The 25,629-nt window shown below is 40.9% G+C and overlaps 1 protein-coding gene across 17 annotated transcripts in view; it reads left to right on the top strand.

The window, feature by feature from the left end:
* The first annotated feature begins 2,252 nt into the window (after window positions 1-2,252).
* Window positions 2,253-25,629, top strand: part of LOC131188558 (tight junction-associated protein 1-like) — a 63,438-nt gene continuing 40,061 nt past the window's right edge. For 9 of the 17 annotated variants that reach the window (XM_058163973.1, XM_058163990.1, XM_058163947.1 and 6 more), the window contains exon 1: window positions 2,253-2,485. The gene's annotated coding sequence lies outside the window, so the exon portion shown is untranslated. Of the gene's footprint in view, window positions 2,486-2,559; window positions 2,665-11,119; window positions 11,191-11,592; window positions 11,795-25,629 lie in introns of those variants that run through there. The other 8 variants (XM_058164016.1, XM_058164006.1, XM_058163999.1 and 5 more) reach the window with 5 other exon arrangements.

Below are 25,629 nucleotides of genomic sequence, written 5' to 3'. Positions count from 1 at the left end.
AATATCCATCTGGGTTCAGTTCCAGTGGGGATAAGGACACTGGAAACATGGAAGCTGATTGGAAAGATTGCTTATTGATGGACAGGACCACATGGGTTTGAGAGAGAGAGAGAGGTATTCTTGGGCCTTGCCCTTGAGCTTTCTGTTCCTGTGCAAGAAATGTATTCTATTGGTTGTTGTCAAGACTCCCATGTGAAGTCATGTTTGTCTGAATCAAGTTTGGTTGAACCTTGGGCTGATGTAATATCCCCAGGTCCCATGTGGTGAGCTCTGCTGCTAGATGGGTAGAGGACTAATCCTATTATGTCCGGAAAGTGAAGGTCTTTTGTCTTGTAGATAGGCTGACACCAAAATATCTGCTGGGGGCAGGGAGCTGAGGATGAGTTTCTGTTTCCTTTAATATTTTTATTTATCTTTTAGGGGAAATATTCTGCCTTTTTAATATTTCCTAGAATATTTCATTCTTCTAAGAGAGGGGTGGGCAGGGGTGAAATGCTCCCAGATCGGACAGGATCGTGGCTGGTAGTTCAGTGATCCGGTAGTGACAGCAGAGCAAAGCTCCACCCACCTGTATGTCATTACTTCCTGGTTTTAACCAGGAAGAAATTTTTTTTACCTTCTGCGCATGTGCAGGTTTTGCGCATGCACAGATCTGCGCGTCACATGAACTTCCGAGCCCATAAGGAAGGTAAGTAGATTTCACCCCTGGGGGTGGGTGCTAACTTTCTACAATAGCATACTTGGGTAATCAAAGTTTTTGACTTGCTATGATATTTTGTATCTAATGGAAAGATTTCTGTGTTGTTGTCCTTGGACGAATTACTCTTGACAATTTCAATTTGAAATTCCTGGCCTATGAAGCCAGCCCTGAGACATTTGTTCCTAACCAGAATGAAGCCAAAATGACAGTATGTTATCTTGCCACAAATTCCATCCTTTTGTATTTGTGTCATCTTGTTCCCAAGTCCAAAAGGGGTATAGTTTGAGTATAATGTTACAATGCATATTTCATCATTTCCTCCCCCCCCATGATTTTGCCTTTATAAGTTTCTGGGTGTGTATTTTGCCAACTGGTAATATTTTATCCACACTTTTGAATGTTGGTATTGGGGAAATCCGTAGATAATCAAGAAAAGAGATTATTTAACAAATCAGTCCAGAGTTCTCAGTCAAAGCATAAATGAGCAGGCTGAAATTTTGGGGACATTATGCAAAGGCTCAGCTTTCTGGATAAATCTATGTCGTTGGAAAAGGTGGAAGTAAACAAGATAAGTAACAGAATGGATGGATTCAGTTAACAAAGCCACTGGGTGATAGATTTGAAGTGCAATTTTGGGACAGGTATCCTGGGGCTAATCCAGTGGTGGAATTGAAATCTTTTTACTACCGGTTCTGTGGGCTTGGCTTGGTGGGCGTGGTGTGGCTTGGTGGGTGTGACAGGGGAAGGATACTGCAAAATCCCCATTTCCACCCCACTCTGGGGCCAGCCAGAGATGGTATTTGCCAGTTCTCTGAACTGCTCAAATTTTCCACTACCGGTTCTCCAGAACCTGTCAGAACCTGCTGGATTTCACCCCTGGGTTAATTTATGCAGTTGCTAAAAGCTGACCCCAATCTGATGGCACATAATCAATATTTTATTCGTTTGAAAGTGCAGTACACTTATCTTTTAAAGTCACCAGTCCCTTTATTTTGTAACAGCAACACACACACACACAAACAGAGCTAAGTTTGTCACCTTCTGCGGGAAAACTCCCTTCATCATTCATTCATTCATCCAAGGCAGCGAGTGCCTGCGGCTCTGAGAAATTCACTACTTTAAAATGTTGAATAGCGCATCCGAGCATTCACCCAGATAGGCCAGGTTTTCTTCCAAACAGGAGTACAAGGCATTGCAGCTTCTGGCTCCAGAAGCTTACTCGCGTTCAAAACGAAGCCCTTTTCCATTCCCCGAGAGTTTCCTTCGGGATGAACGCGGCAGAATCGCCGCAGAGAAGCGCGAGGACCACCTCGCGCTCCACATACCTTCCCCCCCCCCCCGATTTTCCTCATTGCCATGGCAACCCTTCGACGCAGAACAGACTCCCCCTCCCCTCTTCTCTTTCCTCCGGCTTTTTTTTTTTTTTTTTTTTGGGGTGGTGATGATGCAACCACGCCGCTACGTGGGGATTCCGCCGGATTATCCGGCGTGCCCCGCGGCAAAATGGCGGCCTGAGCTGAGCGGGAGGGTCCGGGCCGAGAGGGGCAGCGGGCGGTGGGTGGGAGGGGGGAAAAAAAAAGGAAGCAAAGTTTGCCGTAGATTTGAAATGATTCGGCTCAGGCCGGAGCGGCGAAGCAGGGATCCGATCCTCCGGCTCGACTGAACGGGCAGGAGCAGCCTCCCCGTCGCCGACCGAGAGAGCGAGCGAGCGAGCCACAAACTCTGCTCAGAGTTAGACGGACTGCGTGGGGTCGGAGGCGGCTCAGGATCCCTGATCCCGTGGAGGTAATAATCATAATCACCTGTACCCCCTCGGAGCTGCCTGCTAATGAACCGCCCGGGTGGGAGTGGAAAGGGGCGGGAACTAAGCGCCGTCTCGCCTTTGCCTCCCGGTCCCGGAGACGGGTCTGGCTTTGTGGCTGTAACCGCAAGGCTGCAGCTTGAAGTTCGCCCTCCCAAGCAAGGTACAAAAACCCCGAAGCGGCCTGAACTCAAATATAGCCCGCACGGAGGTTTTGGTGGGAGGCGTTGGGGCGGTGGGGGGGAGAATTGACGTGTAGCCCAATCACTGGGGTGGACTTCGTGCGATTCCGCCCACCCCGTTCAGACTTGGCGCCAGCCTTCTTTGCTCCCGTGCCTTTCCTGCGATCGAGAGTGGCGGGGCAGGGTAGGGTGGTTTCTGCGGGAATTGGTTGGCTTTGTGAATAAGCGAGGGCAAGTTGGGGTGAGGTACAGTGAGGAGGACGAGCGGTGTATTGCAATGCGGGTTCAATATGGAGAAGGCTTTGGAAACGGGTAAAGAGAAAGGAGCAAAGGTCCTGCCACAGTTATTAGTATTATTTTATTTGACTGGAAAATCCTCCCATGGTTATCTTAACGCCGACATGTTGCATGCAGAGGATTTTTTTATTTTTTTTACAAATTGCATTTACGTTCTGTCAAAACTTCCAAGGCGCTTAAAATAGCCCGCCTCCTTTCTCCCATCGTTTATTGGTAGCAGTCCTCAAGGTAGATTTGGGAAGGAGAAGGAGAGCAACTGATCCAAAATCCTTCGGGGAACTTTGTAGCTTAGATTATTTTGAGCTGTGATTTCCCAGGATTAAGCTAATAATTAAACTGCATTGGTGGTGTGTAGAAAGACTGCTCACATGCATGCCTTTAAGCATACTTCGAACATCTGGGTTAAATATATTTTCATCTCTGGATCCTTTGGGCTCTTTCCAGTTCTCTTGTATTTGTGCTATGCAGGAATATGATTTGTTATCTTGCAGTGTGTGTGCTGTGCAAACTCAACTGGAGTAATTTTCTGGTGCATGAACGGATCATGCAATTGAGTTTATTCAGTAAAATCTGATTCATTTAAACATGAGTTCTGAATACATAGGTTTTGTCTCACCAAAAATAAAATTGTTTATTCCCTTTCATGAAGTAAAAGAAATGAAACAGACAGAATAAAAGCTGTATTTGCCCAACATGCCTATTCATGGGTTATATTGTCTAGGTTTACACCATAGGAAGTTGCCACCCACCCCTCTCCTAGGAAAATGAAACATTGTAGGAAATATTAAAAAGGCAGAATATTATATTATCTCTGAAGGAGAAACCTGTTTCTGAAGACCAACTCAGAGCCTTAGCTCCCTGCCACCGCCCCCAGCAGATATTTTGGTGCCAACCTATCTACAAGACAAAGGCTGGGCCAGTTTATCTAAAACACAAAAGACATGGCCCTCAGGACATGATAGGATTAGCCCTCACTCAAGATACAAACCAGAACAAAGCCATTAAGCCACCTTTAAAGCGCTCCATGGCATGGGACCAGGTTACTTATGGGACTGCCTACTGCCACCAATAGCCTCCCATCGACCTATGCGCTCTCACAGAGAGGGCCTCCTCAGGGTGCCGTCAGCCAAACAATGTTGGCTGGCGGCCCCCAGGGGAAGAGCCTTCTCTGTGGGGGCATCTGACCTTTGGAATGAATTGCCTTTGGGGCTACGCCTACTCCCCGACCTCCGGACCTTTAAGCGCGAGCTCAAGACCTTTTTGTTTCACCGAGCAGGGCTGGCCTAATGGCAATTTTAATGGGTGGTTCTATTGATAATTTGGTTTTATAGTTTTACTCGTTATTTTAATATTTCGGCCAATTGAATCAGATTTTTAATTGAAATATTGTGTTTTCACTTTTGTATATGTGTTTTATTTTGGCTGTAAATCGCCCTGAGTCTTCGGAGAAGGGCGGTATAGAAATGCAAATAATAAAATAAATAAATAAAAATAATAAATAATAGGAATTGCCCAAAGCCCCTTCATTACATCATTCAACCAGGCCTGGGAGACTGACAACCAATCAGAGTACGTTCTTTACACAGGAGCAGAAAGCTTTACACAGGAACAGGAAGGGCCCAAGAGAGGGTATAAATCTCTCCCTCTCTCATCCATGTGCTCTTTTTTGCCAAGGACCTCAAACTATGTGGTCCTGTCCACCATTATACCATTTTTCCAAGCAGGCTCCATGGTTCCAGTGTCTTTTTTCCCACTTGGAACTGAACCCACATGGACCTTTGTTCCAACAACACTATGCACTGAAATGCAAACCAGTTAGCTATATTTTAGTCTAGTGCAGGGGTCTGCAAACTTGGCTCTTTTAAGACTTGTGGAAGTCCACAAGTCTTAAAAGAGCCAAGTTTGCAGAGCCCTGGTCAAGTTTTTTTTTTTTAATTTACATTTATATCCCGCCCTTCTCCGAAGACTCAGGGTGGCTTACAGTGTGTAAGGCAATAGTCTCATTCTATTTGTATATTTACAAAGTCAACTTATTGCCCCCCCAACAATCTGGGTTTATATTCAGAGTGTCATGTTCAATAAATCAGAGCTTACTTCATTAATATCAATTAGCATAGCAATAGCACTTATATATACCTTCATATGCTTTACAACACTCTAAGCGGTTTACAATGTCAGCATATTGCCTCCCAATAGTCTGGATCCTCATTTTACTAACCTCAGGAGGATGGAAGGCTGAGTCAACCTTGAGCCGGTCAGGATTGAACTCCTGACAGTGGGCAGAGTTAGCCTGAAATACTGCATTTTAACCACTGTACCACCACGGCTCCATATTGTGCAACTGTGGAAATAAATAAACCTCAGAATAAAATTGAATCTAAAATAGTGTGGAATGTGGTGTGAAGTAAAATGGTATAACTGTATTTGGGAATACTCTTCTGAATTAACTGAAAGGCCTTTTAATTGAGAAAATAACTTATCAGCCAACATGCTGGAAATAGCCCGTTCCTCTGAATGCACTCCTTTGTTTATAATTTGACATTTAGATTCAGCTTTTCTATTTATCTGCACATTATTATCATATTTAGTTTGTCATGCGTGCTTTATTATTTTGCAGGATAGTTTTCTGTAAATTATTGGAAAATTAAGACTTAGGAAACTTTGATCCTGTTATTCTCTTTGACTTGCTATTTTAAGTTAAGAAAATGTTTAGCCTCTGTTATAAGTGATACATTGTTTATTTAAATTACTTGTTTTTAAAGAAAAACTTAATATCTATCACCAGTGGTGGGATTCAAATAATTTAACAACTGGTTCTCTGCCCTAATGATTTCTTCCACTGGCTGAATCCCACCACTGTATACCACCTATACGTACTCTTAGAATCTGAATTTTCACACCACATATCAAAAGATATCTGTGAGTATATTCAGGCACTATGGATATAATACTTGAACAAACAATGGCTTACTATGCAATATGAACATAGTCATATTATTACAAAGGAAATAGATTCATTTCCACACATAATTAATATGAAAATTAGTAAAGGAATATAAACAAATGTAATAACATGTATATATATATATATATATATATATATATATATATATATATATATATATATATATATATATATATATATATATATATTTGTTTACATTTATACCTCGCCCTTCTCCGAAGACTCAGGGCGGCTTACAATGTATAAGGCAATAGTCTCATTCTATTTGTATATATTTTTTTTTACAAAGTCAACTTATTGCCCCCCCAACAATCTGGGTCCTCATTTTACCTACCTTATAAAGGGTGGAAGGCTGAGTCAACCTTGGGCCGGGCTCGAACCTGCAGTAATTGCAGGCTCTGTGTTCTAATAACAGGCTTCTCTACTGCCTGAGCTATCCCGGCCCCTATGTATATAAAACATAGTATAAAAAGTATATAAAACTTGGTCACAGCTAAGAGCCAAGATAAGATACAATTAATAAAGGTAATTAATTGTAGGTAAGAGTTGAAGAAAATACTATATAAACATTCAGAAAGGAGTTTTATATAAAACTTGCATTATTTTTATTTTAATTATTTTAAAAAAATTACTTTTTCTTATGATAAACACATAAAGAGACTTTCAGATCCTTTCTATTTTCAAAGAAATGCCACTTAATGAGCAAACTGTCATTTGGAACTATTTGAAAAGGTAGGAGTTAACATAGTCCGAATAATCTGAAGAGGGACTAAATCAGAACCAGTCTATTCTTTGTCAAGATTAAAAAGCACCAATAGTTGGGAATATTAAAGAATCTACTCTCAACCAAGATGGCAGCAATAGGTATGGTTCTGCAAATCTAGAACAGATGTGTCTAAATAGTAGAAAATAAGAAAGTGCCTTTCTGCTTTTCTGTTTATGCATGTAAGATACAGTGGCTCTAATAATCTGAAGCAACTCCATGTTTATAAATTGCATAGTATTTGGAGATGAACTGCAGTGCAATGTGGATTGGGAATACGAATAAGGGATTTGTAAAGATGGGGCATAGATTTATTTCTGAGGCAGAATTAAGGGATCAGTTCCTTAAACAGAAATATAATCTATTTCCAAAGACAAACACCAGGATTTTAATCCTGATGTTGATGGAGTGAAAAACAATAATGTTTTTACATAGTTTTAACTGAAAGTCACAGTGTGAGTTAAAAATTAATTTTAGCTGTGTTGGCCATGAGAAGCTAAATCTATAGAGGCCAATTTATTTTAGGCCAAATGAAATGTTACAAAACCATTGCTACTTTGTAAATTTCCAGATTGAACAAAATAGGAAAAAAGAGGAGGACAGGACAGGAAAAAATGTAATCAGTATAAGAGCCATATCTATACTGGATTACATTATCCCCTGAAATCATTTTTTTCTCCCTTTTCCTTCCCTGTTTCCTCAACTATTTTTTAATGAAGAAATACAGAAACTCAGAACCTTGCATCATTTTGGAAATTCCATGTGGCTTTATGAAGTGTGAATTGCTACATTTTAGCACCCATTAATTATATATTATAAGGAGATGCTTGATTCTTCATCTATCAGATACTATGAAAGATATATAGACTTTAGAAATATGTAACAGTAATTATGAATATAATTATGTGGGGATTAATGTAATCCAAATAAAAAGATGAAAATGTGAATGCTGTCTTAACCAATATGTTGTGAATAAAATAGCTGGCAAGGGAAGTTGTTGATTGAAGATATGAAAGGGGAAAAAGTCATATGAGGTTTAACTGATAGGCAAAAAAGTCTAATCTCGGTTTCACTTCTGAGAGGAAATGAGAAAGGCTTATTTAGTGCTGTGGTTTTCAATACTGCATATTTATCTTTTGAGAGAGATAAATTGTTATACTGATAATACGGGCACATGAAAGATACACCTTTCATGATAGTAAAGTAAACTTAGATGTGGTGATTGAGATGCTGTTCATGTTCAGTTGAATGTTATTTTTGCTTTGCTTGAAAACAATCCATGTAATCCAGATTAATTTCTTAATTTGAATATTTTATATGGTTCTGTGTGAGAGCCAGCTTGGTGTAACAGTTAAGGCATCAGGCCAGAAACTGAGAGACTGAGTTCCAGTCCCACCTTAGCTGGTTGACTTTGTGCCAGTCCTTGTCTCTCAGCCCTAGGAAGTAGGCAATGACAAACAACCTGCTAAGAAAACTGTGAGAATTCCATAGATAATGGAGTATTTGGGGTTCTCCATTAATAAGTTACTTACTCCAAGAGTAAGTAACATCTTCAGTGCTAGAAGAGGTGGGGTATGTATACTCTCTGTTTATATACAGTAGCTTAGCTTGCCCTATCAGTGTTGAAGAGGTTATTTTTTCCTCTTGGTCGTTCTTTGATTAGATTATCGTTTACTACATCTTGGTCTGGTATGAATTCTGGTATTCATCCCTGCTTATATGGATGTTGATTGTTGGTGAGGAGGTGTTCATTTGTTTCCTTTTTAAACTTTTTAAGGTTTTTTTTGAATGGTGTATAAATGAAGTTCATTTCTATGTGCCTGTTGCTGTTTTATTTGTCTGAGTGCCAAGCTTATTTATTTATTTATTTATTTATTTATTTATTTATTATTTGAATTTATATCCCGCCCTTCTCCGCAGACTCAGGGCGGCTTACATTGTGTATGGCAATAGTCTCATCCATTTGTATATTATATACAAAGTCAACTTGTATTGCCCCCCACAACAATCTGGGTCCTCATTTTACCTACCTTATAAAGGATGAAAGGCTGAGTCAACCTTGGGCCTTGTGCGACTCGAACCTGCAGTAATTGTAATTGCAGGCAGCTGTGTTAATAACAGACTGCATTAGCCTGTTGAGCCACAAGAGACCCTTACGGAGCTTACGGGATTTCCCTAGTGTTCTTGGATTTTACTTGCTCTAGATGCTCAGTTTCCCAGTTGTAACTGTAGTTGAATCTGTCCATGTGTTGTAAGATTATGGAGTGTTTTATTGTGTTTTCTGACTACTAGTTGCTGTTCGTAGTTGCACTCTTCTAATCTTCTGCCTGTTTGCCCTACATGGTGGCTGTTACAGCCTTTACACTATATGTTGCAGATGATTCCTGTTTTTTCTTTTTCGGCTTATGAGTCTTTGGTTTATTTAAGATGTTTTTTTGAGGGCTTGTTATTTAATTTTTTTAAAAAGATATATTCAAATGAACAGAATACTGAAAACAGAATTATTGGAATTCTTCCCAAGTATCCTTTAATATGACCCAATAAATGAACACTATAAATTATATTTTGTTTTGTTATTTATTATTTTACATACTCATAATTTTGTCCAAACTGTTTATGTTCAATTTGAGATCACAATTTTTGACTATAGCAATTGATGTTTGACAATATTTCTTTTGGAACTGGAATAAATTATATGTATAACATCTCTATTTTTCTATCACTTTTTTGTTACGTTTTATTTTTTAAAAAAGTTACAACCTATTACATAAAAAATTCTAAATTTTATCTTTTATTGGAGTGACCAAGTTTCACAATACAGGATTTAGACAATGGCACTTAATATTGCTTATTTCCTCATTTTACAAGAATGGTTGTATTCTATTGATATGCTAGTCCTTTTGTTTCATGCTTTGTATTTCTGTAGGAATTTGTAGTACAAATTCAGAGCCTGAATTTGCTTCTTCTATTTAAGAAGAACTTGACATGACTTGATCTTCATAGTTAACAAGAGTAAGCAATGACAGTTTTCTAGATAGATCATTTTTAAAGAGGCTGATGTGGTCTCCTAATAAAGTAATTCAAATAAGAAATCTGTATAGAGCATAGATCTAATTGCTTTTTTCCTTTCTTCCTCTGGAAAGGAAGAGATCATTACAGTGCGTTGTATTTTAACTTTACAAAATATTTTTTCCATCACAGAAAATTTGAAAATACTTATAAAATTGAGCTACAAACAGGTCATCTATAGAGAAATTAACTATAGAAATGTATTGCAACTTGCCCAGTAAGAGGAAATAATACTTTCAAGCAGTTTTCTTTTAACCTCTTTAATCATGAATGATACGATAAAAAAAAAATCTGTCTTCCATTATTATGCCGCCTCTGTATTATATATATATATTTCTCCCACTATTCATATGCTCTCACATTTATGTTCCCTTTTGACTTGTATTACTTGTCACTGCCTATTCTTTCCACCTGTTTTTTTAAAAGACTCAAACCGTTTTTTGTTCTGTGCCCATTCACATAACGTATTCTATGGCTGGTTTGCAGATTATACTCTGGAAACACTTTACATGCAAAGTAGAGGACAACTTTGAGTGATTGTAATTGTTTAATGGTGCATAGATATTAAAACATAAGGTGTTTGGTTGACAGAAAATTCTGCCAGTTGCAGAGGTGCTGTTTCAGGGTGTTGACAAATAGGGAGCAGATGCCCCAAGATCCTCTTGTTTAATGTGTTCCTCTTGAGGTGGTGGTAAGATTTAGAGAGAGATTTCTCAACTGAGGCCCCTTGGTCTAGATAGGTTCTTTAGGAAGTGCCATGAACCTCAGCTTTTTTCCTGTCTGAAATGAATTTTGCTGTCATATTGTTCATTTTCTTTGTGTGCAGTGCTTGATCAGATTCAAGAGCTCAAATAATCACAGCTTGCTGAAGTTCCACTGTGGCAGTATGAAGTGACAAAAATCACCACTTGAAAAGATTTGTGGGTTGATTTGTCAAACTTTACCTTTTGAGTTAAGGCTGCCATTGTCAAAAAGCTGTGGAGATGGGTCTCCATGAGGTGGTAAATTCACTCTTCAGAGGTGAAGTGATTTTACCTCCGTTGAGTAAAGCAAACAAGTTTTCCATCTTTAAGAAACCATCAAGCTCATTTCTCTACTTGGAGGCTGTCCAGGTTCAAGCAGTAAGGAAATTCTTTTACTTACTCCCAAAGAACAGAAGCATGTGGAATTTGATCTTTCCATCCATCTTTCCACGTTGCAGGCTTGAATGAACTTTAGTTGGCATTTATCTTGAAACTGTGCTGTCTTGGGGGTTGAAAAAGTCAGGAGTGTGTAATAGTTTGACATAATCCTTCTTTGTCTAATTTATACTAAAACAAATGCCCTAATTATGATTTGAAAGCTGTTAGATTTTTACTGTGGAGACGTTGTGGGGCCATTGGGACAAAAAAAGATAATAAAGAAGGAACTTTGGTAAGTATGCAATTGAATAAAATAAGCCTTACAGTAGAAGGAAAAATTGCTGTTTTGAATCAGAAAATGTTCAGTGTTGTAGAAAGGTTGCAACCATTTTGTTGCATGTCAAGTTTGAGGACCTGAAGGATGTATATTCTTGTTCTTAGACTTTGTAACAAATGCATATTTTTATTTATTTATTATTTTACTGCTTTTTAAATAATGACCAAAAACATCAAAACACATAAAAGCATGAAGGTTTTATATGTATATATTATTAGAAACATATGTACTTGAATAATAATTCAATTAGATAATTATATATAGAATTGTAACTATTTATTTTGAAATAATATTAATATACCTTTCTTTTTTTGTGTGGTATTTTTTACTTTTTATTTTTTTATTTTCTTGACAAAGCAATGTTTTATTTCATAAATAAATAAAACATTATGGACCAGTGAAGGGTTGCTTCCAGTTCGGTCTGGTTCTTGCGAACCGGTAGTAGAAGCTCCACCCACCCACCCGGATGTCATCATGGACAATCTGCGCATGCGCAGAAGCATCTGTGTATATGTAGAAGTGCGCGCATGCGCGCTTCTGTTGCGAACCGGTAGTAAAGGTAAGTAGAACCCACCCCTGTTATAGATATTTCTGGACATATTTAGGCAGTGAGTTCAGGGTGACTAAAGTTCTTGAAATCACAGCTTGAAGCAGAGATAGGTAAGGTACTTCACCATTTTTCTGCAGCCACCAAAACTTTGATGGCGGACATGGGAAATTGAGCAAAAAAATATCTTCTAGAAATGCATCTATAACCTAGGGTTTTTTTTATCATTCTGATTTTTTTTAGATTTTCAAAGGCAGCTAGAGAGTATTTGATTATGTATGTGTATGAATATGGAAAGGTACTGAATTTGTAGGAACCTACTTTGCCTTGCATTTGCTTACCTGGGTCAAAGGGACACAACTAATTTTGTAGTTCAGTAACCCAGCAAATGTATCTATAATTACTTTTATTATTGGCTTCAGTTGCAATAGGTATAAATAGTTCTTAATCTCTTTAAAAACTGTTTTAAAGATTTGGCTTATGTTTCTGCAATATCACAATACAACAGATAGTTAAATGATGTATACCTCAGTTCTATTAGACAGTTTTATATTTTTAATGAGAACTGATTAAAAGCTCTGCCTTTCCTATTTTATCAAAAGATAATCCAAGCAAATAATCCAGGATACTTCCAAGTCTGTTTTTTTTAAAACAATTGGCTGGGAGATTAGTGGGTTTTATATTAATGAATCTAGAGTACAAAATATTGAAGGAAGTCTTATTTATTTTTGTTTAATGTTTTGGTTTATTCCAAAATCAATTCTTGATTTTTAAAGAGTTTTCGCTACTTTGGGGTACAGGAATGTCTTGTGTGAATGTTTTCATAAGTAGTCATACGTTTCTTTTATACAGTACTTTAATTTTGTCTTGCTAAGCAAGGATAATTCTCCGGCTTTTCTGTAATTCAACTTGGACTCTCTCCTCATTGGCATACAGCACATCTGTTTTAATACTGTTATGTTACATTACACATGAATTTGTAACTGGTTGACCAACCACACTCAACATGTAGTCCTTAATGGAATTGCAACTACATGGAAGGAAGTATGCAGCAAGGCTGTGCTTTGGCCCAGTACTCTTCAGTCTCTTCATCAGTTATTTAGAAGAGAGGATAAACAGGAAACTCATCACATTTGCAAATGACCTCAAGCTGACAGAAATAGCCAATGCTACAGAAGAAAGACTTAAGGTACAGAAGGAGCTTTACAGTTTTGAATACTGGCTCTATCTAACAAAATGAAATTCACTAGTAAAAAAAGTATGCTTCTACATTTAGGCAAGAAAAAACAAATGCACAAATACAGTAAAGATGGTACCTTGCTCAATAGTAGTAACTGAGAAGGATCTTGGAGTCCTAGTGGACAATCACTTAAATATAAGCCAGCAGCTGCCAAAAAAGCCAATGCAATCCTAGGTTGCATTAACAGAGGGATAGAATCAAAGTCAAATGAACTGTTAATATCACTTTATAATGCCTCGGTAAGGCCACACTTGGAACACTACATCTAGTTTTGGTCGCCATGATATAAAAAAGATGTTGAGACTCTAGAAAGAGTACAGAAAAGAGCAACAAAGGTGATTAGGGGATAAAACATATGAAGAATGGTTGCAGGAATTGAGTATGTCTAATTGAATGAAAAGAAGGACCACTAGGGGTGACATGAAAGCAGTGTTCCAATATCTAAGGGGTTGCCACAAAGAAGAGGGGGGGGTCAAACTATTCTCCAAAGCACCTAAAGGTGTAAGAAGGAACAATGGAATGAAACTAATCAAGGAGAGAAGCAACCTAGAATTAAGGCAAAATTTTCTGACAGAACAATTAATCAGTGGAACAACTTGCCTGCAGAATTTGTAGGTGCTCCAACACTGGAGATTTTTAAGAAAAGATTGGACAACAATTTGTCTGAAATGGTATAGGATTTTCTGCCTTAGCGGGTTTGTGTGTTTTGGACTAAAAGTCCTCTAAGGTAACTCTGTTATTCTGTTATTCTAGTATTCTGCCATTGTACCCATTCTAATGCAAGTTTCCTCATTCCTTGTTTTCTGTAAAAGGTATCTTTTTCTACCTTGCATTTTAACATTTTATGTTTATTTCATTTTTTGTGTGTAAAAATCAAGTTTTACTCTTAAAGGCTTAAAGTTAAGTCCTTCATGTCTGATCCAGAATGAGAATTTGTATTTTTTAAAATATTAATATAAAGATTATAAATGAAGTTCTATGTTTGCAAACAGACATTTTTGCAATCACTTATTTTCCTTGATATATATTTGGGATATGTAATCTCCTAAGTATGTTTTACAGATGATTCTTTTAAATTAGACTGAAGAAGAATGACCAGAGAGTAGGAAGATGTTTAACAATTAAAGATTTGTTGGTTTTAGTTTAGTCTAGCTTTACCATTAAAAAATGAGAAAGGACTTGGGAAAACAAAATTAAAATGAACTTTGTTAGGAATTGTTTATATACCAAAACAGAGTTCATCCTTTTCTGTAGAGTATAAAAAATTGTTTAAGTATCTAATTTTCAGGCCTCATAAAGTGTCTTTTAAGTGGAAAGTGGGATAAATATTTGCAATAAATACATTCCCCTGAATTGGCTTAAGTAGGTGACATCAAAGAGAAGCTTGTTGAAAGGGTACAGAACCAGTCATTGTCCTGGGGTATGACCTATAACTACAGTATTTTATTTAGGTATTAGATTACAACTTTGTTTTGATTTAACTGAAATGGTAAATTAAGACACTGTTAATTATTACTTTAAACAAATTGAGATTAATGGTCAGAACTTTGCCTCTAGCAAAGACAATATTTTATTCTTATCATATATTAAATAGGATTTACCAGTATTTGCTCCAATTGCATTGAACTTATTTGGTTTGCATATTCCTCCAGTTGTTGCTTTAACATCTTTCAGTTATCAACAGCATTAGAACATAACATATCATTAAATAGTTACTATAACTAAACTGATGTTTCCAATAGAAGAAAATATATGTTGCTCAGAGTTGAATTGTGGAGTCTTTTATGCTGTCTAGATTAGTTATTTGCTTGCAGATGTTTCATTACCCAACTAGGTAACATCAGTGCTAGTGAGTGTGAGGTTTACTTTCTGTTTATGTACAGCAGCTTGCCCCAGCAGCTTTAATACAGAGTTCTTCAACCTTTCTGAGTTGGTGGCCCAGAGTAGAGGGAGGGGGGGAAAGAGGAGATGGTTTTGTGGGAGTGGCAAGCACATGCGTACACAAGCACCCGTTCCGAGAGCGAGGGGGTTGCGAGCACTCATGCGAGTGGGGCAACAAGCGCTCGTGATGTCAGCTAGCCATGTGGCCCCGTGGCCAATAGGCCGCAACCCACAGGTTGGGGAGCCCTGTTTTAATATGTTCCTGAAAATGAACACTATCAAAATATATTTTGTTTTGTTACTTATTAATTACTTTCCCTGATCATATTTATTTTAACCCTTTATGCTAAATGCTATCAATTTGAGATCACAATTTTTTGACAACACAATTGATAATAAATCACATGCCAAACATCTCTATTGTTCTATTTCTTTTCTTTATTTTTAATTTTTTAAAAAGCTTTAAAATATTGTTCACAACACTCTAAATTGCCCCTTTTGTTAAAAGGGGGAAAGGGTAAATGTACTTTCTTGTAATATAAGTCTGTTGGTTTTATTTTTCTTTTATGGTACAGTGTAAAGTGAAATACTGTGACTGTCTTAATTTCTTTGATATCTTGACCTATGAGTTGTCCTGGATCTGAAACACCATAAATTAAACTACTAAACTTCCTATTTAAAGTCCATCTGGGGTTTGAAGTGCCCCATTTTCAAGTGATTTCAGTCTGCTTAATCTTAGGACATGCATCTTCATGTCATTCTGGAAAATGGTTTGATGGGTTTTGGAAGTGAATCTTTTGAGACTTTCTTGACATAAGATTCCAGTGAAATAATTTTATTTTGCAGCAACACCAGTACTGGGACTACTGAAACTGCTTCCAGTTCAGAAAATTTACTTTTGGAAACCACTAGACATCTTCCTGGAACAGTGTGGTTGGAAGAAATTTTGGCATGATCCGAATGGAAACAGAATGTTTTGAAATTATTCAGAACAGTTTGTTCCTGGATTGATGAATTTTGCACATCTCTAAATAAATCTAATACTTCATATATAAAAACTTGTGTCATAATTACTGAGATTCAGAAATATTTACTTTGGCTTTAGCAGTTTTTCAGCAGTTGTAACTGCCCCTCTATAATCATACCTGAACAATGACCCTTGGTTTCAGATAACCTTTCCCTCAGTGCAAAGAGAAAAGATGAAATGCTTTCATTTGTTCATTTTATCTCAGAAACAAGTATAGACAAAAAGTGGATGTCAACAAATTCTTAGCATTAGTTAACTGTAAAGCCTTATATCAGATAACTCGTTTAAATATAATGGAATAAGTATTCAAAGAAAAAAGAATTCAGTAATGTAAATATTTAAACAGTTTATCTCATGTTATTATTGATAGAAATAGATGGTAAAATTCCACTGAGTTTATTAGGGGAAAAATATATTCAAAATGAATTCCCATGTTAATACTTCAGAGATATTTCAAGTAGGTTAAGAAATGGTGAAGAAGTTTTTTATCTGAAGGGCAATGCTGCAGACTTTATTTTATCTAAATGATAGTTATCAAAAACGATGAGTGTTTTAACTTTCTTGACTTTCATGGGGTGTCAAACTCGTGTCGTCATGGCATTATCATGTGACATATCACAATTTTTCCCCTTCGCTAAACCAGAGGTGGGTGTGGCTAACGTGTGATGCATCTGACCCGTGGGCTATGAGTTTCACACCCCTGATGTATATCAACTTCTATTTCTCCATGGGATTCTGGTAATAAAGTCCAAAAACCATTAAGGGAATAATTAAAAGTTATTACATCATCATTAGACCCTTCTTACTTTATGGCAGGGGCTTGGTTCCTGTTTTGTCAAAATTCTACTTCATTTCAAACATTAACCTCTGTAAGGCATATTTGGAGATTATTGGAACAGAAGTATAATTCAACTCTTATGATCAACTGGGATAATCCCAGTCTGCGAATTGCAGGTAAAAATAATTAGTAGGCCAATAGGAATTTGAATATTTGAACTAATTGCAGATTTTAAAACCATTTAAATTACTGTAAGGGGAATTTGGAATATTTAAAATCAAGGAATGTCAGTATATTTAATTAAAACATCTTTTGATTCCACAGTTTGGTTTATGTTTATAGTCATTTTCCAAGGTTTGATTGCCAGTTTCATTGTTCATTTATTTATTTAACATAACAACCATCTCTATAAACAATTTATGCTAGAAATACAAAGTGATGGGGGAGCTCATGCACCTGGTGAGTAGTTGCCCTGCTGTTGTTCTATTTTGGTTTAATAACCATAATTATAGTTATTTTGGGAAGTTATGTTCCCAATAATTTTGGAAAGAGTAAGTTTAAAAATGTGAACATGACTTTGAATTGCATATGAAAAAACGGAATGCATCATTTATGATTTTTATGGAATTTATAAATGTTATGAATCTGTCTATCAAGCAACATTCAAAACTTTGTTAATAGCTTTAAAAGACTTGCAGGTTTAATAGATAAACAGTACAATCTAAATCTTCTTCCCGCCCCCCCCCCCCAATATTTAGTTATTGTTGAAAGAGTTCTGATATCATTGAGTGCAGTCATAGGGCCCCAGCTGATACAGTGAGTATTTTGCATCTAGTATTTACAGCTTGATTGACAACCTGTAATATAAACATTAGTCCAAACATGATCTTAAAGTGAAACTCCACCCATGCGAGAAGCCAGCAGTCCTTCTGCCACGCGCCATAAATCGTTTACAGTTTGCTCATGCCAGTGCATTTGAGAAACAGCTGCACCTGGGATTAGCAGTTTGTAGAAGGCCTCTGATGAGCTAAATAAGGGCCTTCTGCTCTGGTTCTAAATGCTGGTAATGGAGAGAGTGCAATAATAGAAGTATTTTCTCTGCACCAAAAAGCAGTTAATTTAGGCTACGAGATAGGGGATTTGCAAAATATAGGATAATGAGTAATATTATTGCATGCTATGAGAGTAGCTTATGATCATGTTGCTTACTCTTGAATTGAGTTGGTAATCAGTATTTTAAATATGGAAGCCCGTATTCAGGTAAATGTTACATTCTCTCAGTCGGGGAAAACGGCCGTCAGGAATGGGTAATCTCTTCTCGTTGCTGATTGGACCGAGTCTTTTAAATTGTAGTTTGTGGTCCCCGCCTCCTCCTATTTCCCTCCAGCTTTTTCGACTCGGTTTTGCTAGGACCGGAGCGTTATTAGTTACCTCAGACTGGTTTCTAGTTTGAGGGATTGAGTTTGTGGTTAGTTTAGTGTTTAGTTAGGAAGTGCTATTTAATTTATTTATTTCTTTATTTTTTCCTTTTGGACTTTACTTGTCAACAGTGGAGAGCGGTGAGCAGGGATCTGCTCCCGAGCCCACAGGGCCGCCCAGGCGTTTCGCCAGCTAGCCACCCCAGCGCTCACGGGTTTCGCTCCCGTGGCTCGAAGAGTTGCCGGAGGATCGAAGGACACAGAAGCGGCTCACGGGGGTCGCCCCAGAAGCGCTCTGTGTGACCGGCACTCTTCAGGCTCTCTCTCTCTCAGCTCCCCCGTCGTGCTCTCGGCCGCGGAAAAGAGTTTGAAAGCCGCGGGACCAGACAAAACCCAGCCTTGCCCCAGGTAATTTTTTTTTTTTTCCCGGCAAGTTCGGGGCCGCCATTTTTAAATTTTTTTTTTTTTTCCCTTCGCTTCATCAAAGGCTGCAGGTAGACGGGGGAGGTCAGTGGACGGCCTTTTAGGTTGTCGGGCTAGCAAGGGGGCGGCGACCGCAGAAGACCGCGGTCAAGAAGAGGAGAGAGAGAGAGAGAGAGAGAGAGAGAGAGACAGGGAGAAGCGAGAGGAGAGCGTCGAGGCTGCCGCTGGACATCCACAGAAGCGGCAGGCCTATAAGGAACGTGAGTAGGCCCAAGCGGCCGTAAATTGGCGGGAAAGGTTCCTTTGCAAGATGGCGGACGCCCGTAATTTTCAGACCGACTTGCCAGCTTCCATTGAGGAGGAAGCGACTCTGGATGACCCAGGGGAGGGACCCTCTACAACCCCTCAGGTTTCTCCGGTCAGGGGGCGAAAAATGGCCAGGGCCAAGACCAAGAAAGGGGCTCAAGCTGAGGAGAGACGCCATAGGGCTCTGGAAAGGGTCTTCTCAAGGCCTCAAGAGGGCTCACGGTCTCCTTCTCCAAAGAAAAGGGAAATCAAACTGGGGCCCTTCCTGACCCGCAAGGCCCAGATTTCCTCTCCCAGCCTAGCCAAATACCTGGATCATGGTCCCCAGACAGAATTTCCCCCTTACCTTCAGCTCAAACTGCTGCTACCCCATTGTTCCGCACCCTTTCAGAGATGGAACTTAGGATCTCCCCAGATTCCCTGCCGGCTCAACCAGCTAGTGTATTGCAGGGAACGGGGGTGACACAGGGAGTGGGGGTGCCCCTGGTCCATACTGATACTGGATTGCCCCAGATACCAGTTTTTCAGCTGCCTGACTCCTTTAGTCGAATGATTCAACAGGCCATTCGTCAGGAGGTAGCTCAAGCCCTGCAACGGCAACCCACGCCCCCTCCTCCTTCTTCTTCTGCTTCCAAAGCCGGTAAGGTAGGAAAAAAGAAGAGAGAGTCCCCTAATTTGGCCCCTACCTTGTTCAATTCTCAAAGAGAAGAATCACCTGAAGGGGTCAGTCAGGCATCGGTATCCGAAGAAGAAGAGGATACCGGGGAGGCCTTATCTGAAGACGAGGGTCTGGGGCCGGACCAGCCTTCCTTTGTGGGACTTTTTAAACCCCACTTGTTTCGCTCACTCCTGTTCAAAGCCCTAGCCACTACAGGTTTAGGCGGGGTTGCGGGTTCTCCAGCTAATCCCCCGACCCTACCTAGCACTCCATCTAACCTGTTTGTGGAACCCACGGTGGCTGCCGAGACCATTCCCGCACCTAAGATGTTCGTTGACGTGGTCCAGCGTCAGTGGGCCAATCCGGGTTCGGGCTCCAATCCCAACGCCACAGACAAAAAGTTTTACAACTGCGCAGCAGATCTGGAGAATATCCTGCAAGTCCCCACCGTGGATGCCCCAGTAGTGGCTCTAACAGCAACCTCTCATGTTACTGGTCCAGAAAACGAAGCTCTCCGTCCGGAGGATAAAAGGGCTGACCAGTCTTTGGTCAAATCCCATCAGGCTTCAGCCTGGTCAGTCAGATCCTCCATGGCATCTTCATTTTTTAATAGAGCCTCTATTATGTGGCTCAAGCAGCTTCAGGGACGTTTACCATCCTCGGACGTACGGGCTCATCAGGACCTTAACAAGGTCATCGCAGCCCTAGAGTTCTCCGCTGATTCGACTCTGAACGCGCCCGCCGCCAAAGCTATAGGGTCTACGGTTACATCCCGCAGACTTTTATGGCTCCGTCACTGGCGAGCGGACACCAGAAATAAATGGCGCCTGGCCTCCTCGCCCTATGCGGGCACACACTTATTCGGCGCATCACTAGACCCTATCCTAGTAGAGACCAAGGACAAAAAGAAGATTTTGCCCTCTCTTTCTCGACGGGGGGAACTTCGGCATCAGCCTTATTTTCGCTCCTCGACCTCACCTGCTTCGTCTACAGCTTCCTTTCGTAGCCAGGATTCCGGAGGGTCGGGGTTTAGGCGAAGATTCCCGTCGTACAGAGGAAACACCCAGAGGGCCGACCAGGTCAGAACAGGGGCCAAGTTTTCGGCCCGTAAGCCGTTTCGAGGGGGGCGGGGCAAACAGTACAATCGCTTCAAGTAGCCCCGCAGCGAACCTCCCCATTGGAGGTCGGTTGGCTCTATTTGCTGACCAATGGGAGGTTTCCACTTCAGACCGTTGGGTTAGAGACACTATTAGACACGGCCTAGCTCTAGAGTTCCTTTCCACCCCCCCGACGGTTTTCGTTTCTTGCCCTGTTTCCTCCCGCAGCTCTAGTGCTTCCCTGGTGCAGTCTGCGGTCCATCACCTTTTGACTATTCGAGCTATCCAATTGGTTCCTATCGATCAACTCAAACAGGGCTTCTATTCCAGACTCTTTGTCGTAAGTAAACCGTCGGGGGGCTGGAGGGCTATTCTAGACCTTAAGGCCCTTAACAAATACATCGTGTACCACCGTTTTAAAATGCACTCGTTACGTTCCATATTGGAGTGCGTTAGACAAGGAGATTACATGGCCTCCATTGATTTAACTGAAGCCTATTTACATATCCCCATTAGACGAGATCACCGTAAATACTTGCGTTTCTGCTTCAAGGGTTCTCACTATCAATACCGGGCGCTACCCTTCGGGTTGTCCTCGGCCCCTAGGGTCTTTACAAAAGTCATGGCCGTGCTCATGGCCCACATCCGAAGGTTCCCGGTTAGGCTCCAGGCCTACCTAGATGACATTCTCATCTTGTCATCTACCTTAAATGCGGCCCATAGAGATATCTCTTTGACTATTGAAGCGCTACAATCACACGGGTTCTCGATTAACTGGGAAAAGAGCCATCTTAACCCCTCCACGTCTATAACACACTTGGGCGCTCAGATTGATTCATTAAGTTCCATGGTATTCCTGTCACTAGAACGCCAGGTTAGTTTAGCCGAGTTAGCTAGCGCCTCTAGAATTTCACGGTCGGTTCCCTTGGAACAACTCTCCCAACTCCTCGGGAAAATGGTGTCATCATACGATATTATCCCATGGTCTCGCCTCCACAGTCGGCCTCTTCAGTGGTTCCTCTTGCCATATCAGAGGAAACGGTGCAGTTCGTCCAAGCGACGGGTGAGTCTTCCACGGGAGGTGACCGACTCTTTGGCTTGGTGGGATCCGGAGGTGCTGGCCAGAGGTTCGGTCTTCAGGGAACCAGTGAGGGACGTGATCACCACAGATGCCAGTCTCTCGGGCTGGGGGGCACATTTGAATCAACACCTGGCCCAAGGCAAGTGGTCCCCCTCAGAAGTCCATCACGGCATCAACTTTCTAGAGCTGCGTGCCATCCGTCTGGCGCTTCTAGCCTTCGAGGATCTCATCCGGGACAGGAATGTCCTTATCCTCACGGACAACGTGACGGCGAAGGCGCACATAAACAGGTGGGGGGGCACTCACTCCCGGGCGCTGATGACGGAAACCCTTTCCCTCGGTCATTGGGCCGAATCCCACCTGAGCTCTTTGAAAGCAGAACATATTGCGGGGACGGACAACAGCACAGCAGACTCCCTCAGCCGCCAAACTATCGACCAGTCGGAATGGACATTGTCGCCGGCGAATTTCCACGACCTGTGTTCCCGCTTCGGACTCCCTCAGGTGGACTTATTCTCCTCAGAGACCAACAATCAGGTGCCTCGATTTTTTTCGAGATTCCCATCTCGGGGAGCGGAGGCAGTGGACGCCCTCCGCAGCAGCTGGCCTCCGGGACTTCTCTACGCTTTTCCACCAATACCTCTAATTCCCAGAGTAATACGCAAGCTTCTCTTGGAGAAGTCAGAATTGATTCTGGTCGCCCCATTCTGGCCCAGGAGGCCCTGGTTCGCGGACCTATTGACTCTGTCAGTCCGGGAACCGTGGAGAATCCCGGACAGCCAAGTGTCTCTCTTCCAGGGACCGATCCGACACCCCGAACCGCAATGGCTACGCCTAGCCGTGTGGAGATTGAGCGGAGCGTCTTGATGAGGGCGAAAGTTCCAGGTCAGGTCATTCCCACCATGCTAGCATCCCGCAGAGACTCTACCAAGCGGATTTACGAGGCCACGTGGCGCACATTTGAAAGGTGGTGCGCACCTCAAGGGGTAGGGGCTTCTTCAGCTTCTGTCTTAGATATTTTGGCTTTTCTGCAACGGGGTCTCGATTCAGGATTGGCGACCAATACTCTCAAGAGACAAGTAGCGGCAATTTCATCAGTCTTGAGATGTGGTTCACTGATATCCCTTTCCAAGGAGCCTCTAATTCAACAATTCTTCCGGGGGGCTAATAACGTCAACCCGCCCGTTGTTCACCGTTTTCCATCGTGGCGATTAAATGCTGTTCTCAATGCTCTTACTAAGGCGCCGTTTGAACCGCTGAGGGACTCCTCTCTACGTATCCTGTCGCTGAAGGTAGCCTTTCTGATAGCCATCACCTCAGCCCGGAGAATTTCGGAATTATCGGCTTTATCAATTAGACAGGACCTCTGCACGTTTTTCAACGATAGAGTAGTACTACGTCTAGACCCTACATTCCTCCCGAAGGTCAACAGCCAATTTCACAGGACACAGGAAGTCGTTCTGCCTAATTTCTGTCCAACTCCTAGGCACCGCTTAGAGAGAGTGTGGCACACTCTGGACGTGCGGAGAGCACTGAAAATATACATTGAGCGGACATCATCCTTCCGTAAGACAGAGGCCCTGTTTGTGTCATTCCAACCACTGTCTCTGGGTCAGAAGGTGACCAAGTCGGTGCTGGCTAGATGGATTAGGGCCGCAATTGCCACAGCTTATGAAAGCCAATCTCTACCGGTTCCGCGAAAGATTACAGCACACTCTACCAGAAGTGCAGCATCTTCGGCTGCTTGGGGTGCGCAAGCCTCCATCGAGGAGATCTGCAGAGCGGCGACGTGGTCCAACCCTTCTTCGTTCATTCGACACTATCGGGTGGACTCCTACGCCTCGGCTGACGCTGCATTTGGCAGACGGGTTCTGCAGACGGTGTTTTCCCAGCAATGACAAGCCGCCATCAACCCTCCCGGTAGGACATGGGGGCTTTGGTATATCCCATTCCTGACGGCCGTTTTCCCCGACTGAGAGAAGGGAACGTTGGCTTACCTGAACGTCCCTTCTTGGAGAGGGGAAAACGGCCATCAGCCCCACCCAAGGCGTCTGTCTATTCGAGGGTCAGGGGCGGGAGGGCACTAATTCTCTATCATTTCAGCAAGCCATGCCGGCCTACAGTTCAATCCTCGCCGAAAAAGCTGGAGGGAAATAGGAGGAGGCGGGGACCACAAACTACAATTTAAAAGACTCGGTCCAATCAGCAACGAGAAGAGATTACCCATTCCTGACGGCCGTTTTCCCCTCTCCAAGAAGGGACGTTCAGGTAAGCCAACGTTCCCTTCTAATAATGAGTGACAGGGCAACATTTCTTCGGTGACGTTTAGTATTCGTGAGCAATGAATATATTGTCATATGTTCTAATTTTTGGGGAGGAAACTTTTATCTCATGTCATAAAACGCTGTGGTACAATTGTTATTGGAACTATATTCAATACATTACTTAGTACAGTACACTCATGGAGCACCTATGCCCATTTGATGTTCCCTATGTTTAGCAGCAGAGGTCCTGATTTCAGATTTCATTGTATGTAGGGATTTATTGATCTTCATCTTTATCAAGCTGTAGATTTGTGGTGTGGAACATCTTTTCATAGGATGCTTAATATTTTGCAAATTTCTTAAAATATTTTCAGTAAATATTTTCAGGGTATTATTCTCTGGTTTTCCATTGTATTTTTATGTTGACTGCTTTAAGAGCCATGATGGCGGAGTGGTTAGAATGAGTACTGCAGGCTACTTCTACTGACTGCTAGCTGCTGGCAGTTTGATTCTCACCAGCTCAAGGTTGACTCAGCCTTCAATCCTTGCAAGGTCGGTAAAAGGAGGACCTAGATTGTTGTGGGCAATACGCTGGCTCTGTAAACCACTTAGAGAGCGCTGTAAAGCACTGTGAAGCTGTATATAAGTCTAAGTGCTATTATTATTGCTAATAATTGTATTGTTAGATGATTCAGAATCATTTAGAAATTCAACACATTTGTAATTGATAGCATTCTGACTGCTCCAAAGCGTGTCTTTCTGAAAACAGTTAAATCAAAGATTATACGGAGTCTGCATCTGGACTGATCCTGTTTTAACTTTTATTGAAGTCAGGTTGCTAGAAACTATTCATTTTTGTGGTCTGATATTTCAGAACACATTTTTTCTTGTGGTGTCTATTTATATCTGTATTTGGATGTTAATACTGCAGTTTTGGAGCTTTGCCATTATGGCAGGTAACAGCAAACACTTGTCAATTGGATTCTAAATGTCTGGTTTTGTTTTTAGTCTCCCTGTTCCTTTAAGAAATCCATGAACGAATGAAATAAAAATTGGGGATTTCAGTTGACCTAAAGTGTAGAATTTCATAGCATGGGAAATTGATCCTCATTTTATCATTTCACTTCAAAAACACTTGATTTGCTGTTTGTATGCCAATTTGGTTTTGGGACAGGCTTCATGAAGGAATAAATTGTTGGTAAAGGCTATTACTTAAAAGTATTATAGATTCCATTCTGCAACTCATCTTTAGTTCATTCAGTGTAGGACATGCTATACTGCAGCATAGCATGTCCTACACTGAATGAACTAAAGATGAGTTTTGAAAAAATTGTACAATATTCAAAGGAAAAATAATTCTTGCTAGATGACAAGGTAGATAGGTGAAATACAAGTATATAGAAAAAGTGATTGGTGCATTCAAAAGAAACCAAATAATAGATGTTTTTTACTGTAATTATGTTTGCTTCTACAGTTTTTCCCCCTTTCTGGGAATATTAGCAAATAGATATCCTAATGGCTTTAATTTATCCACATTATAAAGACCTTTAGTATCCTGGAAGATCCTCAATAGCATGTTGAGTGTCATCTGATTTGAGATACCCATCATTGGGCATTATATTGTGAATCATTTTATTTTTTCTATCCATGAGGTTTTCTTGGTAGAAATACTGA

This window comes from Ahaetulla prasina, chromosome 1 (assembly GCF_028640845.1).
Source record: "Ahaetulla prasina isolate Xishuangbanna chromosome 1, ASM2864084v1, whole genome shotgun sequence".
NCBI classification, from domain to species: domain Eukaryota; kingdom Metazoa; phylum Chordata; class Lepidosauria; order Squamata; family Colubridae; genus Ahaetulla; species Ahaetulla prasina.
The sequence above is the reverse complement of the archived record's forward strand: the minus strand, read 5'-3'. Positions and strand labels throughout refer to the sequence as shown.